Source organism: Prionailurus bengalensis, chromosome D1 (assembly GCF_016509475.1).
Source record: "Prionailurus bengalensis isolate Pbe53 chromosome D1, Fcat_Pben_1.1_paternal_pri, whole genome shotgun sequence".
Classification (NCBI taxonomy): Eukaryota; Metazoa; Chordata; class Mammalia; order Carnivora; family Felidae; genus Prionailurus; species Prionailurus bengalensis.
In genome coordinates this window covers 11857251-11874341 of record NC_057346.1, presented here as the reverse complement: position 1 = coordinate 11874341, position 17091 = coordinate 11857251, and the positions used below count along the sequence as shown (strand labels likewise).

Below are 17091 nucleotides of genomic sequence, written 5' to 3'. Positions count from 1 at the left end.
AGCACAGAGCTTGGCACCTAGTGAGTACTCATTAAATACATAAGAAGGATGGAACAAAGAGAGGGAGGGAAGAATTAACAGGCGGGCAGAAAAGAAGTTTGGTTTACGCAAGAAAGAGGACACACCAAAAGGGATGAGCTTTTTCACAACCATACCCAATATGCTGTCCTTCCTCCACCATCTCAGAAAGGATGGGTGGGAACGATGACTCGGGTTCAGAGCAAGATCGCTTTTGGTGGGTTTGGTCCAGAGCCAGCCAGCAAGCCATGCAAAGGATACACACTGGATCCAGACACAGGGAGTTCATGCCTCTTTGATTCTCTCAGAGGGTGCTAAAATTCAGGGGTCTCACAGTCACCTGGAGAGAGATGTCCGTCCCCCCACCCCCCCCAAAAAAAAAAAAAACTAGAGGAACATGGGATCACATGGTTTGCTGCTTCTTGTCATGCCTCTGAGGACATCAGTTCCAGGACGCTGCTTCAAGTGCCATGTAAGGCAGGTGGTCTTAGTAATCTGCATCATCCAGACCTTCTGCACACATTATGGGCCTTGAAGTCTTGCTGTGCCAGCTCTGGGCATCTCCCCGGATCTGTGGCGCACTGCAGGACCCAGGGCTTCTCCATTTAGGTCCATTTAGAACTTTTCTGTGGAGAGACCACGGTCAACCACAGCAGCCAGTAAGATATTCTGGTTCGGGTCTAAATTTCTGGATATTTCCAACTCTGCTGCGGACTCAAGATGGGGCAAGGGCTTTGATCTGCTGGAACCTGTTTTATTTATCCAGCCATCCATGTGCTCACTATGTGGGGAGTTGTGGTGGACACTGGGGAATATAAAGAAAGTTCAAGGAACTTGGAATAGAGGTGATAGATAAGAAACACTGAGCACACAATGAGATAAACACTAGCTAGCTGGTAAGTGAACTCGGGACAATGGAAGCAAAAAGAGGAGCCAGACTTGGGGTGGGGTGAGAAGAGGGGTTTCACAAATAGCATTTGTGTTGGGAAAAGGTGAGGGCAGGAAGAGTGGGACTCCCAGCAGAAGGAATAAGGTAGGAAAAGGGCGAATGGTACCTTCCCTGGGACTGCAAGCCTCCTTTTGTAAAACTGGGGAGCAGACAGAACACAGGTTTCTACCTGAACCACCCTAATTGCCCAAAGAAAGGCCAGTTGCTTTAAACATAAACACATGAAATAAAGTAAAAGAAAAGCAAATTAGGGAGCAGATAATTCTAGACTCACAAGATGAGCGGATTAACACATTCACGTTGCAAAGTGTTGAGGGAGGAATAAAACAGAAAAGGGAAATATTGTATAAGTCTGTATAAGTGCCGTTATTATAAAGCTGTCTCTAAATGGTCTGTGGCAATTATTCTAAAATGCACAACAGCTGTATTTGTCCCCTTTCTGCCACTGCTGAAATTTACACTGTCATTGCTCCAGGAGGATGGCTTGGCACTAATAACAGGCTGGCTGACTATGGCTGGAGTGTGACAGACCTCTAGTTAGAGCCCTTAAAGAGGAGAGAGGAGTGGGAAAATGAAAAGCACAGTGGAAGCCAAAGTAGATGTAGTCAGAGCACCGCCTTGTGGCAGCCACTGCACCTGCAGCTCCAGGGAACATCCATCCAACCTATTGTCCGTTGTACTTTACTGTTCACGTTTCCACAGCTTGAAAGTCATGCCATGCCTCTATTCATGCCTCTTGTCTTCTTTGCTCTAAACATTCCTCTCCAGGATCCCCAACACCAATTCATCTAATCTATTTCTACTTTGCTTGCAACTGTCAACAAATTCCTCTTTGCTTACTTCCTTATTACTCTTCCTTCTCCAAACTCTTGGTCCCAGGAGCACCCAAGTTTCCCAGTGATGTTTGAAGAGGTAGTTTCTCTTTCTCCCTAAGAGTGGAAATAAAGAAAGCCTTGGCTCTCCACTTCTGAAATGTTATAAAAAGTATTATTAAAAATCATATAAGGGCGTCTGGGTGGCTCAGTTACTCGAGTGTCCGACTTCAGCTCAGGTCATGATCTCACGGTTTGTGGGTTCGAGCCCCATATCGGGCTCTGTGCTGACAGCTCAGAGCCTGGAGCCTGCTTCCAATTCTGTGCCTCCCTCTCTCTGTCTCTGCCCCTCCCCCATGCATTCTCTCTCTCTCTCTCTCTCTCTCTCCCTCCCTCCCTCCCTCCAAAATAAACATTAAAAAAAATAAAAGATGAATTTAAAAATTTTTTAGTGTTTATTTATTTTTTGAGAGAAAGTGACAGAGTGTGAATGGGGGAGGGGCAGAGAGCGAGGGAGACACAGAATCTGCAGCAGGCTCCAGGCTCTGAGCTGTCAGCAAAGAGCCTGATGCAGGACTCGAACCCATGAACCCTGAGATCATGACCTGAGCCAAAGTTGGATGCTCAACCAACTGAACCACCTAGGAGCCCCAAAACCAATAAAGAATTTTAATGTTATAAAGGTCCACCTTTTCTAGAATGTCATATAGTTAGAATCATACAGTATGTAGCCATTTCAGAATCAGACTTGTAAATACAGAGAACTGATGGTTGCCAGAGGGGTGGGTTTGGGGGTCGGGCAAAATAGGTGAAGAGGAGTGGGAGATACAGGCTTCCAGTTATGGAGTGAATAAGCCACCAGAATAAAAGGCACAGCATAAGGAACATAGTCAATGGTATTGTAATAGCGATGTATCAGGATGTATCAGGACAGACCAGTAGCCACACTTGTGAACACAGCATGACATATAAACTTCTTGTATCACTATGTTGTACACATGAAACTAATGTAACATTGTGTGTCTATTATACTTAAATAAAACATAAAATAAGACCATGCATTTTCTCTAAGCACTAGGTTAGGGGCATTACACAAATTTTGATATATTGTATATTCATTACTTTTCTGTCTTAAATATTTTCTAACCTCTCGTGATTTTTCTTGCCCCACAGATTATTTAGAAGTAAGTTGTTTATTTTAAAATTTGGGATGTCTTTCTAGATATTGTACGATCTTCCTCAACTTATGATGAGGTTACATCCCCATGAACCCATCATAAGTTGAAAATATCATTAAGCAGAAAATGCATTTAATACACCTAACTTACCAAACATCATAGCTTAGCCTACCTGACCTTAGCTGGGCTCACAACACTTACATTAGCCTACAGTGGGAGAAATTCATCTAGCGCAAAGCCTATTTTATAATAAAGTTTAATCTCTCATATAATTTACTCAATACTATACTGAAAGTGAAAACCCGAAACCAGAATGGTTGCATGGGTATAGAATGGTTGTAGGTGGATCAATCGTCAACCCTGGCGACCACGTGGCTGACTGGGCACGGTGGCACAAAGCTGCTGCCCAGTGTCACAACAGAGAACCATACTGTACAGCAGCAGCTCAGGAAAAGATCAAAATTCAAAATTCATAGTGGTTTCTAATGAATGTGTATCACTTTTGCACCATTGTGAGGTTGAAAATTGTAAGTGGGATCTTCAAAAGTTGGGGACCATCTGTACTGTTCTTGACTTGCAATTTAATTTTGTTGTGGTAAAAGAACATATTCGATGATTTCAATAGTCTTATTTTGATTGAGAGGTGTTTTGTGGGTTAGCATATGATCTGTTGTAAAAGCACCGTGTGTACTGAAAGGAAGGTGCAGTCTGACATCGTTGGATGTAACATTCTGTGAATAACAATTAGATCAAGGTGGTAGATAGTGTTGTTTGGGTTATATTTTTGCGGTTCTTTTCTGTCTCTTGTTGTACCACTTCCTGTGGGGTGTTAAAACCTCCTACTACCATTGTGGAATTGTCCATTTCTTCTTTTTATCCTTTCAATTTTTGCTTCATGCATTTTAGGAGCTCTGTTATTAGGCACATACACATTAACCCACATTTACGAATATCACGTCTTCTTGATGAATCCATGTATCCGTCATTATAAAATGGCCCTGTTTCTGATAATACTCTTTGCCACAGGTCTGTTTTGTCTGATATTAACAACCACTGTGGCCTTTCCATGCTTATTTACATGCTTTAACAGGATACCACAGACTGGTTGGCTCAAAAATAACAGGAACTTCTTTCTCACCATTCTCGGGGCTGGAAGTCTAAGGTCAGGGTGTAAGCATGATCAAGTTCTGGTGAGGGACCTCTTCAGGGTTGCAGGTTGCTGGCTTCTTGTATCCTCATATAATGGAAAGGGGACTAGAGAACTCTCTGGGGCCATAATATATAATAAGGGCATTAATTTCATCATGAGGGCTCCACCTTCATGACCTAATCACCCCCCAGAAGGCCTCACTTCCTAATTGGGGGTTAAGATTTCAATATATGAATGGCGGGGGAGGGGTGGTGGAAACAAACATTCAGTCCATGGCACATGGTATGTCTTCTCTTTCCATCTATTTGCTTTCAGCCTACATGTGTGTTTATATTTAAAGCACATCTCTTACATGTAGCATATTTGGGTCTTCTTTTACATTTCATTTTAATTTCTGCCTTTTAATTGGAATATTTGATCCACTAATATTTAAAGTAGTTTTTGATACATTTGGATTTAAGTTACCCATTTTATTATTTGTATTTTATATTCTTTTTAAAAAAAAAACTCCTCCAGGGTGCCTGGGTGGCTCAGTCGGTTAAGCGGCCGACTTCAGCTCAGATCATGATCTTGCAGTCCGGGAGTTCGAGTCCCATGCCGGGCTCTGTGCTGACAGCTCAGAGCCTGGAGCCTGTTTCAGATTCTGTGTCTCCCTCTCTCTGACCCTCTCCCTGTCTCAAAAATAAATGAAACGTTAAAAAAATTTTTTTTTAAAAATTAAAAAAATAAAAAAATAAAAAATAAAAAAACTCCTCCTTTTCTGCCTACTTTTGGATTTTAACTTTCTAAAAATTTTAAATGTTTATTTATTCTTTAAATAGAGAGAGAGAGAGACAGAGCACGAGCGAGGGAGGGCAGAATGGGCGACAAAGAATGTGAAGCAGGCTCCAGGCTCCAAGCTGTCAGCACAGAACCTGACACGGGTCTCAAACTCACAAACCATGAGATCATGACCTGAGCTGAAGTTGGATGCTTAACCGAATAGGCCACCCAGGCACCCCTGGATTTTTTTGGTTTTTAATAAAGATTACCTATTGGCTTTTTAGCTATACTTTTTGCACAACTTTTTTTAGTGGTTATACTAGAAATTAAAATAAACATTGTTCACACAGTCTACTTTTCAAGTTACTACAGCACTTTCCCATCAAATGTAGTTACCATGCAATCATTTGGTTCCATTTACTGGCCCCTGCCATCACCATGCTCCGGTGTGTCATGGGTTACATCTAAATAGATACACCCCACAAGACAGTGTGAGAGTTTTTCCTTTATACAATACGTACCGTACTATAAAGCCAAGTCAATGACTTTTTCATTTCAAATACTGAATGTTTTTTTTTTAATTTTTTTTTTCAACGTTTATTTATTTTTGGGACAGAGAGAGACAGAGCATGAACGGGGGAGGGGCAGAGAGAGAGGGAGACACAGAATCAGAAACAGGCTCCAGGCTCTGAGCCATCAGCCCAGAGCCCGACGCGGGGCTCGAACTCACGGACCGCGAGATCGTGACCTGGCTGAAGTCGGACGCTTAACCGACTGCGCCACCCAGGCGCCCCTCAAATACTGAATGTTTAAGCTTGATTTTTTTTCATTTTCTTATTATGTTTTATAATTATCTGTGGAGGTTCTTCCATTTTGCTTACTACAAGTATGGTTTCCTTTACTTCACAGAGCTTAGTTATCACAGACACTTTAATGTTGTTGTCTAATGGATTCTAACATCTTCATCTGGCCTGTCTTTTCTCTTGGTAAGAGGTCATATTTTCCTGGTTCTTTATATATCAAGTAATTTGGGATTGTATTCCTACATACTATGTTTGTTTTTAATGTTTTTTTTATTTTTTTGAGAAAGAGAGAGAGAGCAAGAGAGAGCGAGGGTTGGGATATAGAGAGAGGGAGACACAGAATCGGAAGCAGGCTCCAGGCTCCAAGCTGTCAGCACGCAGGGCTTGAACCCATGAACTGTGACATCATGACCTGACCTGAAGCCAGACGTTTAACCAACTGAGCCACCCAGGTGCCCCCTTATATATTATGTTTTACCGAGACTCTCAATTCTCTGTCTAAAGGATGGAGAGGGTGTTTGTGTGTGTGTGTGTGTGCGTGTGTGTGTGTGCGTGTGTGTGTGTGTGTGTGTGTGTGTGTGTGTAACCTCTTTCTCCAATGAATGTCGATGTTTTTGTGCTTTGGCAGTGAATTAATTTGGTGAGACTCAAACTGCAAACTGTCTCTTTTGGACACAAGCAACAGCTCACAGCTCATCTGATTTCTTCTGTGCTTTTTGAGGTGCTTTGCGGCTGGTGGAAGGGTCAGCCAGAGACGTGGTTAGACTCTGCACAAAAACCTGGGGATCTTTTTCTCTACCTCTCTCCTCTTCACAATTCCCTCCCTTTCTTTTGGGTTGCCATGTTTGTCCTAAACTCTAGTTTTTGGTTCCTCAGGCCAGAAGCCTGGTTGGTTTTCCACTAGCACTTCAACCACCGTGTGTCATGCTGTGACTATGGTCCGTTATCTGAGTAAAGCTGAAATAGTGGGGCACACACCCCTCGTCGGACCTTTCTGCCACGTTACGACTCCCTTTTGAAACCTCTATTCAAGCTCCAGATACTTCAGGTACTTTTTATTTTGCCCAGACTTTGTAACTGTTATCTGTTACACAGCAGATTTGTTAAGATCTTAATCCTCCATACCAAAAGCAACATTCTTGATTAATTTATTTTATAAATAAAAAAAAAAAATTTTTAATGTTTATATTTGAGAAAGAGATGGAGAGAGAGTGCACAAGTAGGGGAGGGCCAGGGAGAGAGGGAGACACAGAATCCGAGGCCGGCTCCAGGCTCTGAGCTGTCAGCACAGAGTCCAATGTGAGGCCCGAACTCCCAAACTGTGAGATCATGACCTGAGCTGAAGTCGGACACTTAATGGGCTGAGCCACCCAGGCGCCACTTGATTAATTTATTTTAAAAAGCAACACAGTGGGGTGCCTGGGTGGCTCAGTCAGTTGGGTGTCGAACTCTTGATTTCAGCTCAGGTCATGATCTCATGGTTCATGAGTTCAAGTCCCACGTCGGGCTCCATGTTGATGGTGTGGAGCATGCTTTGGATTCTCTCTCTCTCCTCTCTCTCTGCTCCTTCCCTGTGCATGCACATATGCTAACTTTTTCTCTCTTAAAATAAATAAACTTTAAAAAAAGGCAATACTATCTCAGCAACATAAAAAGAAAATAAATATAACTTGTTATGGACTGAATGTAATCATCAAAATCACAATTACTAATTACTAAGTTTTCAAATCTGAAGAAAAATAAATAAGAACTACAAGTAACAATGAATCACATAACTTCTGTGAAAAAAATGAAAGTATTTTCAGTCTGTCATTTATAAGAGGGAAAATGAGTTCTAGTAGCTGTTAAATACCAAGATAAGGGCTTACATTGTATATACATACCACATCTTCTTTAGTCATCGTTCAATGGACATTTGGGCTCTTTCCATAATTTGACTATTGTTGATAGTGTTGCTATAAACATTGGGGTACATGTGCCCCTTCAAATCAGCATTTTTCCATCCTTTGGATAAATAACTAGAAGTGCAATTACTGGGTCATAGGATAGTTCTATTTTTAATTCTTTGAGGAACCTCCATAAGGAGGCTCCAAAAGGAGCCACTTTTCCAGAGTGGCTGCACCAGTTTGCATTCCCATCAACAGTGCAAAAGTGTTCCCCTTTCTCCACATCCTCACCAACACCTGTTGTTTCCTGAGTTGTTCACTTTAGCCACTGTGACCAGTGTGAGGTGGTACCTCATTGTGGCTTTGATTTACATTTCTCTGATGATGAGTGATGTTGAGCATCTTTTCATGTGTCTGTTGGCCACCCGGATGTCTTCTTTGGAAAAGTATCTATTCATGTCTTCCACCCATTTCTTCACCGGATTATGTGGTTTGGGGTTGTTGAGCTTGATATGTTCTTTATAGATTTTGGATACCAACGCTTTATCCAATATATCCTTTGCAGATATCTTCTCCCATTCTGTCTGTTGCCTTTTAGTTCTACTGATTGTTTCCTTTGTTGTGCAGAAGCTTTTTATCTTATATGCAATGGAATATTACTCAGTGATCAAAAAGAATAAAATTTTGCCATTTGCAACGTGGATGGAACTAAAGTATTATTATGCTAAGCAAATTAATTCAGTCAGAGAAAGACAAATACCATATGATTTCACGCACATGTGGAATTTAAGAAACAAAACAGATGAGCATAGGGGAAGGGAAGGAAAAATAACATAAAAACAGAGAGGAAGGCAAACCATAAAAGACTCTTAAGTACAGATAATAAACTGAGGGTTGCTGGAGGGGAGGTTGGTGGGGGGGGGGATGGGCTAAATGGGTTATGGGCATTAAGGAGGGCACTTGTTGGGATGACCACTGGGTGTTATATGGGAGTGATGAATCACTGGGCTCTACTCCTGAAACCAACACTACACTAACCTGAATTTAAATTAAAAAAAAAAAAAAGGTAAGGGCTTACAACACCAAAGCTTCAGATTTTTAGTCTTTATGATAACCAAGACAGAGATTCCCAAATAATGTGTGTCCATGGTGGGGAGGAAGCCAAAATATACACCATATATGGCTTTTCTAGTATGGTTAAATACTAAGAATGAATTCCTAGACAAGAAAAGAAACAAAAACATCACTTTTGTTAAACTTTTGCTTCAATAAGTGCTCCTTCCCCAACCAGGAACCTCTAGCACTGGCTCTGAACAGGCAGGCTTCCTTGGTAATGTCCACAAAGTGACAGAAAGGGGCTCTTGACCCTATTCAGTTTGAGCAATGCAAATTTTGTTTTTATAAAAATCAAAACTTATTTAAGTGTCACTTCATAATGCGGAAAGTATTTTCATCACGTTCTCCCAGCGAGGTCACAACCAGATCATGGACCTGCTCTCCATGATCAAGCCAGAGTGTTGGTCTGGCTGCTATTCCATTCTCTTTGTCTTGCCAATGAATTAATGAGCTTTAACATATGACAATGATTGTGGGGATCACTGTTCCTCTTTTCATAAAGTTAAGGGAACCAAATTTGAGAATCCTCTACTTCAAATAACATGACTAGTAATTTCGAGCTAAGTAACTTTTCCAAATCTTTTTACTCCTTGGTATTAGAGAATCTTGATTTGCACAGACCAGCTCTCTGAACTGCCAGCCCAAAGCACGCACTACGTACCTGTCCTCCTGAACACAACTGATGTCCCCTCTATGGAGTGGCGGCTCCTCAGAAAAATGGCTCAAGAGTCCACTCTATTCAGGACACTGTCTTCCTCTGGTTTTCACTTTCTGGTTACTCTGGAGAAGTGGAAGAGACAATAAATACTCCAACAAACCACTGTTTCCAAATTTTAAAGTTGTTCCCTTCAACATTCCAGGTCTAAATAAAATTCTAAAACTCTCTTCTCTCATGGGAAGAAAAAAATCCCACAAAAGCAAAAACAAAAACCCATTCAACTTCTGCCCCCCTCTGGCAGAGACCATCAAATATTTTCCCCCCTTTTAACTCCACGTTGTCTCCTTTCTCTTCCGGGATGGCTCTCAGGCACCTCTAGGCCTTAAATGCCACAGAGGATGGCTTACAAAACTGAAAAAGCTACCCAGTCCCTTAAGGGCAAGGGTCTCCAGGCAGTGATCCCACCCACCTTCAATGGGGTGCCCTCTACTCCCTCTGGCTATGTTCTTTAGAAACAGATGAACCAGTTCTTATTAATGATACACACTTAATCAGACAGGGCTAGAGATTTGCATTTTAGTTATATCTGAAAGACTTTGGGTTATACTACGGTGAGATTCTCTAGGAATTGCTTACTTTCAAGATAAACTGCTCCGTAGTAGGATGACCAGACAATTTAACATCCAGAAGTTTGAGGAAGGAAAAGCTACCAAAAATCATTGGGGGGAGGGGGGGGGACAGGGGGTAAACCTGATTGCCCCAGGCAAACTGGGACCTGTGGTTAACTCCACCTATAACTAGTCTTTAATGGCCTTCCAAGACTCCCATTGTCTTACTCTCTGCTTTCTCTGTCAACTCAGTTCAGGTAACACCTCCTCCAAGAAATCTTTACAGGCTGTTTCTTCTAATGATTCATCTTTCCTGGGTTTCTTTTTTTTTTTTTTTTTTTTTTTTTAATTTTTTTTTCAACGTTTTTATTTATTTTTGGGACAGAGAGAGACACAGCATGAACGGGGGAGGGGCAGAGAGAGAGGGAGACTCAGAATCGGAAACAGGCTCCAGGCTCTGAGCCATCAGCCCAGAGCCCGACGCGGGGCTCGAACTCACGGAATGCGAGATCGTGACCTGGCTGAAGTCGGACGCTTAACCGACTGCGCCACCCAGGCGCCCCTTTCCTGGGTTTCTTTAAGCCAGAATCTTATATTTTACCTCAGCCTATAGAAAGAGAGCTAGACTGCTTAGCTTAGAATCATGGCTCCCGTCTTTATAGGAGAAAAGTCTTGGGCAAAGTACTTTACCTTTCTGTGATGGTTTCCTCATTTGTAAAGGAGGTATTAATAACAGCACTTCATAGGGTCTCGTGAGGATTAGTTCATACTTGCAAAGCACTCAGGACACCACCTAGCCTATAAGTGCTCAGTGAAGTTATTACTTCCTCTAAAAATGTTCTGTTTTCTTCCAAGGTCAAGTTATCAGATCAGTAAAAACATCCGCATTTCCGAAGGCAAGTTTGTATTAGTTACTCTGGCCTCATCTATTTTTTCAAATTCTGATATTTTGAGGAGGAAGATTTTTCACTTCAATGGGGCCCTGGGTGAAAAAATTAAGTCACCTTAAGTTCCAATTTATGCTTCTAGTATTTGCTGCATTATACAAACTTCTATTTTTTTTTTCCTGGGTAGCTTTCTGGTTTTTATCTTAAATGATATTTTCGGTTTCTGTAGGAGGCCACAACTTTGACATAGAAGTCTTTCCCCAAATCTTGAAGCTAAAGAGGAAAATGTTTTATAAAATAGAATTTCTAGCTCATTGGACATCATCTAAAATATGGATTTGGGGCACACTCTGCATAAAAAGGAATGGTAGTATTTTTCATTTATCTTGATGATAGTTCAAATTATAATTCCAGAGAATTTGTTTAATGTTTATTTTTTTAAGACACACACACACACACACACACACACACACACACACACACACACACAGAGTGTGAGCGGGGGAGGGGCAGAGAGCGTGAGAGGGAGACACAGAATCTGAATCTGAAGCAGGCTCCAGACTCTGAGCTCCAGCACAGAGCCTGACTCGGGGCTTGAACTCACAGACCGCGAGATCATGACCTGAGCCGAAGTGGGATGCTTAACCGACGGAGCCACGCAGGGGCCCCTAATTTCAGAGAATGTTAAATTTCTGCCTCATGCATCACCCAGCATTCAAAAGGGTAACCTGCAAACTACAGAGACTTTTCTCAATATTTTTTGAGGGCACGGAAACATCATTAGAGCAAGGATTGATAGCCTTTTCATTTTAAGTTTAATGTTCTTTTAAACTTTTGTAGGGGCGCCTGGGTGGCGCAGTCGGTTAAGCGTCCGACTTCAGCCAGGTCACGATCTCGCGGTCCGTGAGTTCGAGCCCCGCGTCGGGCTCTGGGCTGGTGGCTCAGAGCCTGGAGCCTGTTTCCGATTCTGTGTCTCCCTCTCTCTCTGCCCCTCCCCCATTCATGCTCTGCCTCTCTCTGTCCCAAAAATAAATAAACGTTGAAAAAAAAATAAAATAAAAAAATTAAAAAAAAACAAACTTTTGTATTACTGAAGTTAATAAAATTTATGTAAAATGATATAATGAACCCTCATGTAAATACCACTTGATTTATGAAACCAGAACATTAGGAGTACCTGTAAATTCCCTTATATGCCCGTTCCCTATCCCTTCTCTTCCCTTGTCTGTCCCTTCCCTTCCCATCCCTTCCTTCAGAGCTTCTAGTTCAAATTTTGTGTTTATAATATTCAGGCTTTCATTTGTAGTTTAACCATATGTTTATCTCCCTAGGTGATATATTATTTGATGGTTTTTGTAATTCATACAAATGGAATTACATTATGTGCCATCTTCTGTGATTTGCTTGATCCCCTACAGTACTATGTTCCTAAGATTCATCCATGATATTGCATAGCTGTAATTCACTCATTTTAACTGCTCTATAAAGTTCCATCGAATGACAACACAAAACAATTGATCAATTTTACCATTGATATATTTAGGTTGATCCCTGCTTCATCTGCCATTAAAAGTGTTAAGAACATCTTACACATAGATCCTAACTAAGAATTGTTCTAGGATACATACTTAGGACATGCTGAATGTGAGGCACACACAACTTCAAATTTTAGTACTAGATGCCAAATTTTTCCAAAGTGGCTGTGCTAATTTACACTACCAGCAAGTGTGTAAGTGTTCTCCCATTGCTCCACATTCTTTTTTTTTTTTTTTTAATTTTTTTTTTTCAACGTTTATTTATTTTTGGGACAGAGAGAGACAGAGCATGAACGGGTAAGGGGCAGAGAGAGAGGGAGACACAGAATCGGAAACAGGCCCCAGGCTCTGAGCCATCAGCCCAGAGCCTGACGCAGGGCTCGAACTCACAGACCTGCGAGATGGTGACCTGGCTGAAGTCGGACGCTTAACCGACTGCGCCACCCAGGCGCCCCTGCTCCACATCCTTGACCACGCTTGTAATTGTGGTATTTAAAAATTTTTGCCAACTGGATGCATGACATGGCATCTTTGTGGTCTTAATTCCTGTGTTCCTCATTATCAGTGAGTTTAAGCATCTTTTCAACTGCTTGGGTTTCCTTTTCTATCCAGCATCTGCACAGCGTTTGGCTGTTCCTTCTATTACACTGTCTCTTTTGTAAAGGTTTTTCACCTGGTCTGGATCATTGGTTCTCAACTGGAGAATATGCCCCTTAGGGAACATTTTGCAAGGTCTGGAGACATTTGTGATGGTCATAGGTAGGCAGCAGAGAGCTACTGGCATCTAGTAGGGAGAGGCCAGAGATGATGCCAAAACATAGTGCATTGGACAGGCCTCAAAACAAAGAGGTATCTGGCCCCAACATGTTAACAGTGCCAAGGTTTGGAAATTTTGTTCTGGATACTAATATGTTATCAGTTACATTGTTACAATTATTTTCTCCCAGTTTGTGGATATTTTTTTTTCATGGTACCTTTTTAAATTTTTTTTTTCAACGTTTATTTATTTTTGGGACAGAGAGAGACAGAGCATGAACGGGGGAGGGGCAGAGAGAGAGGGAGACACAGAATCGGAAACAGGCTCCAGGCTCTGAGCCATCAGGCCAGAGCCCGACGCGGGGCTCGAACTCACGGACCGTGAGATCGTGACCTGGCTGAAGTCGGACGCTTAACTGACTGCGCCACCCAGGCGCCCCTTTCATGGTACCTTTTAACGAAGAGAAATTCTTAATCTTTTGTTAATTTTTTTTAATGTTTATTTATTTTTGAGAGAGGAAGAGAGACAGAGCGTGAGTGGGGGAGGAGCAGAGAGAGAAAGAGACACAGAATCTGGCTCCAGGCTTTGAGCTGTCAGCACAGAGCCCGACGCCAGGCTTGAACCCACGAACCATGAGATCATGACCTGAGCCGAAATCGGAACCTTAACTGACTGAGCCACCCAGGCGCCCTGAGAAATTCTTAATTTTAGCATTAATTAAAGTTACCAACTTTTCTTTTACGGTTTGTACTTTTGTATCTGATTTAAAGAAGTTCTCCTATCCTCAAAGTATAATCTCCAACTGGATGTTTAAAATTTTTTTAATTTTGCTTTTTTAAAGTCTTTAATCCACCTAAAACTGGTTTCTACTTATGATGTAAGCTAAGAGTCCAAAATTAATTTTTTATATGGATAACTAGTTGTCTGAGTACCATTTATGAAAAGTCCATCTGACGCCCACTGGTCTACAATGCTGGTTTGTCAAAAATCAAGTTTGCAGAAGTACGCTTGTTTCTGGTTCTTTTTTTATCACCTCTCAATCTGGAAGCTAAAGTTATATTCACCTTCTTATAAAAGGAAAATTGAATCCCACAGGGTAAAGGCTTTCATGAATTCTGAAGAAAACAGATTTAAGATGTTTGTTTTATGTTTTTTTCTTTTTAGTGTTTGTTTTCTAGAGAAACAAAAATAAGGAGATATGAGGTTATTATTTTGCATACTAAGGCCAAATACGTTGAAAATGAAAATGAACTCATTCACCTTACTGAATGGGTAACAAACTACATTCGCCTACAGTACACATTTCAGGAAGGCCAGAAATTCATTTTTCAAGTAGCCAAAGAGAGCCTTTTCTTTTTTTTTCTTTTTTTTTTAATTTTTTTTTCAACGTTTATTGATTTTTGGGACAGAGAGAGACAGAGCATGAACGGGGGAGGGGCAGAGAGAGAGGGAGACACAGAATCGGAAATAGGCTCCAGGCTCCGAGCCATCAGCCCAGAGCCTGACGCGGGGCTCGAACTCACGGACCGCGAGATCGTGACCTGGCTGAAGTCGGACGCTTAACCGACTGCGCCACCCAGGCGCCCCAAAGAGAGCCTTTTCTGAGACACTTTCAGAACACCTATAATTTAACCTTGTACTTCATCTAATTATTTAATCTAGAGGTTATAACAGAAATATCCATACTGTTTCCAAAATAGTGAGAAAGGCCATTTTCCTAACTGCTAAGAAGCTGGCCCGTAAGGACATTTCTGACTAGATTGTTCCTGGAAAGGAATCCACTGCTCAGAGAACAGTCATACCTGTCAATCAGCCCCAGCCTTCAGCTCTCAGTTCCAGTTGCTCCAAAGACAGTGGCAGAAACTATTTACAGAGTGAAACAGAGAAGAAATAGAAGTATGCATTTCCGTCTTTCTCCTTTTTTCTTTTCCTAACACGTTCCCTTCATTCTTTTATCCCACAAGCTCCACACAAGTATTCAATAACACAAAATGGGATCATTTTATTACAATACAAATTCTATTTTGGGTTTGAAGTAAGGCACCAACAGAAATATAAATCCATTGATTCAGAGAAAGTAACTTAGCATGGGGGCAAACAGTTTTCAGGGAAAGAAAAAAAATTCAATTTCTCCTTCAGGAAAACAGCCCCAAAACTATTATTCCCCTTTGAAATATGTCAATTACTTGCTATTGCCCCTTATTTTTTTTTCCTGAACACTCTTGAAAGGATTATCAACTAATAATGTAATTATTCTGGAGCCTTCACGTATGGGTTTCAAGAAGGAATAAGAAAAGATTTTCTGTGGTGACAGCGCATGTTCCATGATGTCCATTTTTGATATTTGATCACCATGAAACTTGCCAACTGATGGCCAAGCACTGACGCAGACTCTTCATTAAATACTCTGTTTGGACAGGGTGTCTCTAGCTGACTACCGTGTCCAAGATCAGGTGGTAGTTAAACACAAGGAGGCGAAGAGGATTTGTCAATCTAGAGCCCTCAAACTGATTATATTGAATTTATTAGATCTGGAGTTCTGTTTAGATCCACACAGCAGAAAGATGCTCAATCAAAATTCAGGGGCCTATTATTTACCAAATGGCCTGTATACACTTTTTTTCCCCCCAGAAATACGAGTGTAGGAGGTGTCTGGTAGTTTTTCAAGGAAGTGTTCATGAATAAGTTACATGTTTTCCACCCCATTTACTCCCATTAAACAAGCAATTTCCTAAAATGAATGTGCAAAGACAAACAAGAGTTGTTGCAGAGACATGGTCAAGACACACAGAAATAGAGCTTTCTGGTAACTTAGAAATATGCGAAGCTGTAAATAAATCATACTGAGAAATCAACTTGTTTTGCCGTGACTCCAGGGTTGAGGCCATGAACCTCAGGTGTGGAACTCATGGGGAAAAAAAAAAAGGCAGAGGCATAACCATAAAAGTCCTGCAACCATCAGACACACACACACACACACAGTCGGCCTGTTGCACGTGGAAGATTCTGATCACTCTGTCAGTTTACCTGTCAGGGAAAGGGGAACCTCTGTGTCTCCAGGTGAAAAGCAGCAGCAGTCATGGCCCCGGCTCCTGTGAGTAGCCAGGTCTCCGACGGGAACTGCTCCTGTTCTGCACCCGTTTCCTGGTGCCACAGGCTGGGCTCACCGGCAGACTAGAAAGGCCTGCAGGTGAAACATCACAATCACATGGGCAACAACGCCAGGAGCACAGGGGGAAAGGCCAAGCAAGATCCACACCAAATTCACACCCAAGATACCGCCAGAGGCCCAGATCAAGAAAATGGCATAACCATACCGCTAAAAAAGGGCTCTTCCACACCAGGCCTCTACTGAGATTTGGGACAGCCGAATGGGTGCCAACCGAACGGCGGTCAGTGATAACACGTGAATAATGTGAAACATGGTTAGTAGTTAGGATTTCCACCAAACTGTTGAAAATGCAATTTTTGATCGGGGGAGGCACTGAGTTCTTAATACGCCGTCAGGAGCAGCTGGCTCGGGCTTAACCAAGTAGATTGGAATTCTAGTTTGAACTCCAGAAAACCGCAAAGGGGACAACGCGGCAACTCACTCCCCACGCCCAGGTGTGTGCGGGTGCTGGGCAGCAGGGATGAGGGGGTCTGGCCCGTCTGGGTAGCTCTGGCCAGACCACGGCGCTCAGCCTCCGCCTCTCCCAGCAAACGACGGGTAACCCCTCCAGCGCCTGGACTCCCAAGCGACTCTACTGCCAGGTGGGAAACCGCCCAGAGCGCGGGCTCCAGACAGCTTCCCGAGGCCGAGAGCAGCTTGAACTCTTCCGCGAGACGGCCGGGGGGGGGGTGGTGGACAGCGAGTCTTCCACGCTTCCCAAACCATTTCCTGGGCGCCAACAGCCCCGGAACGCCGGCGCCGCTGACCGTTAGCCGCGGGCGGGGCCTGAGTCACGTGACCTGCGCCGGGTCAGAACCCTG

At 42.4% G+C, this 17091-nt stretch overlaps 1 long non-coding RNA gene across 1 annotated transcript; it reads right to left on the bottom strand.

The window, feature by feature from the left end:
* Positions 1-88: 88 nt before the first annotated feature.
* On the bottom strand, positions 89-17069 carry LOC122482979. The gene is made up of 4 exons (XR_006297265.1): positions 16147-17069; positions 14922-14982; positions 9336-9454; positions 89-1896 (listed from the first exon to the last, which is right to left on the bottom strand). It is a non-coding gene; the product is annotated as an uncharacterized LOC122482979 (long non-coding RNA).
* Positions 17070-17091: the final 22 nt, after the last annotated feature.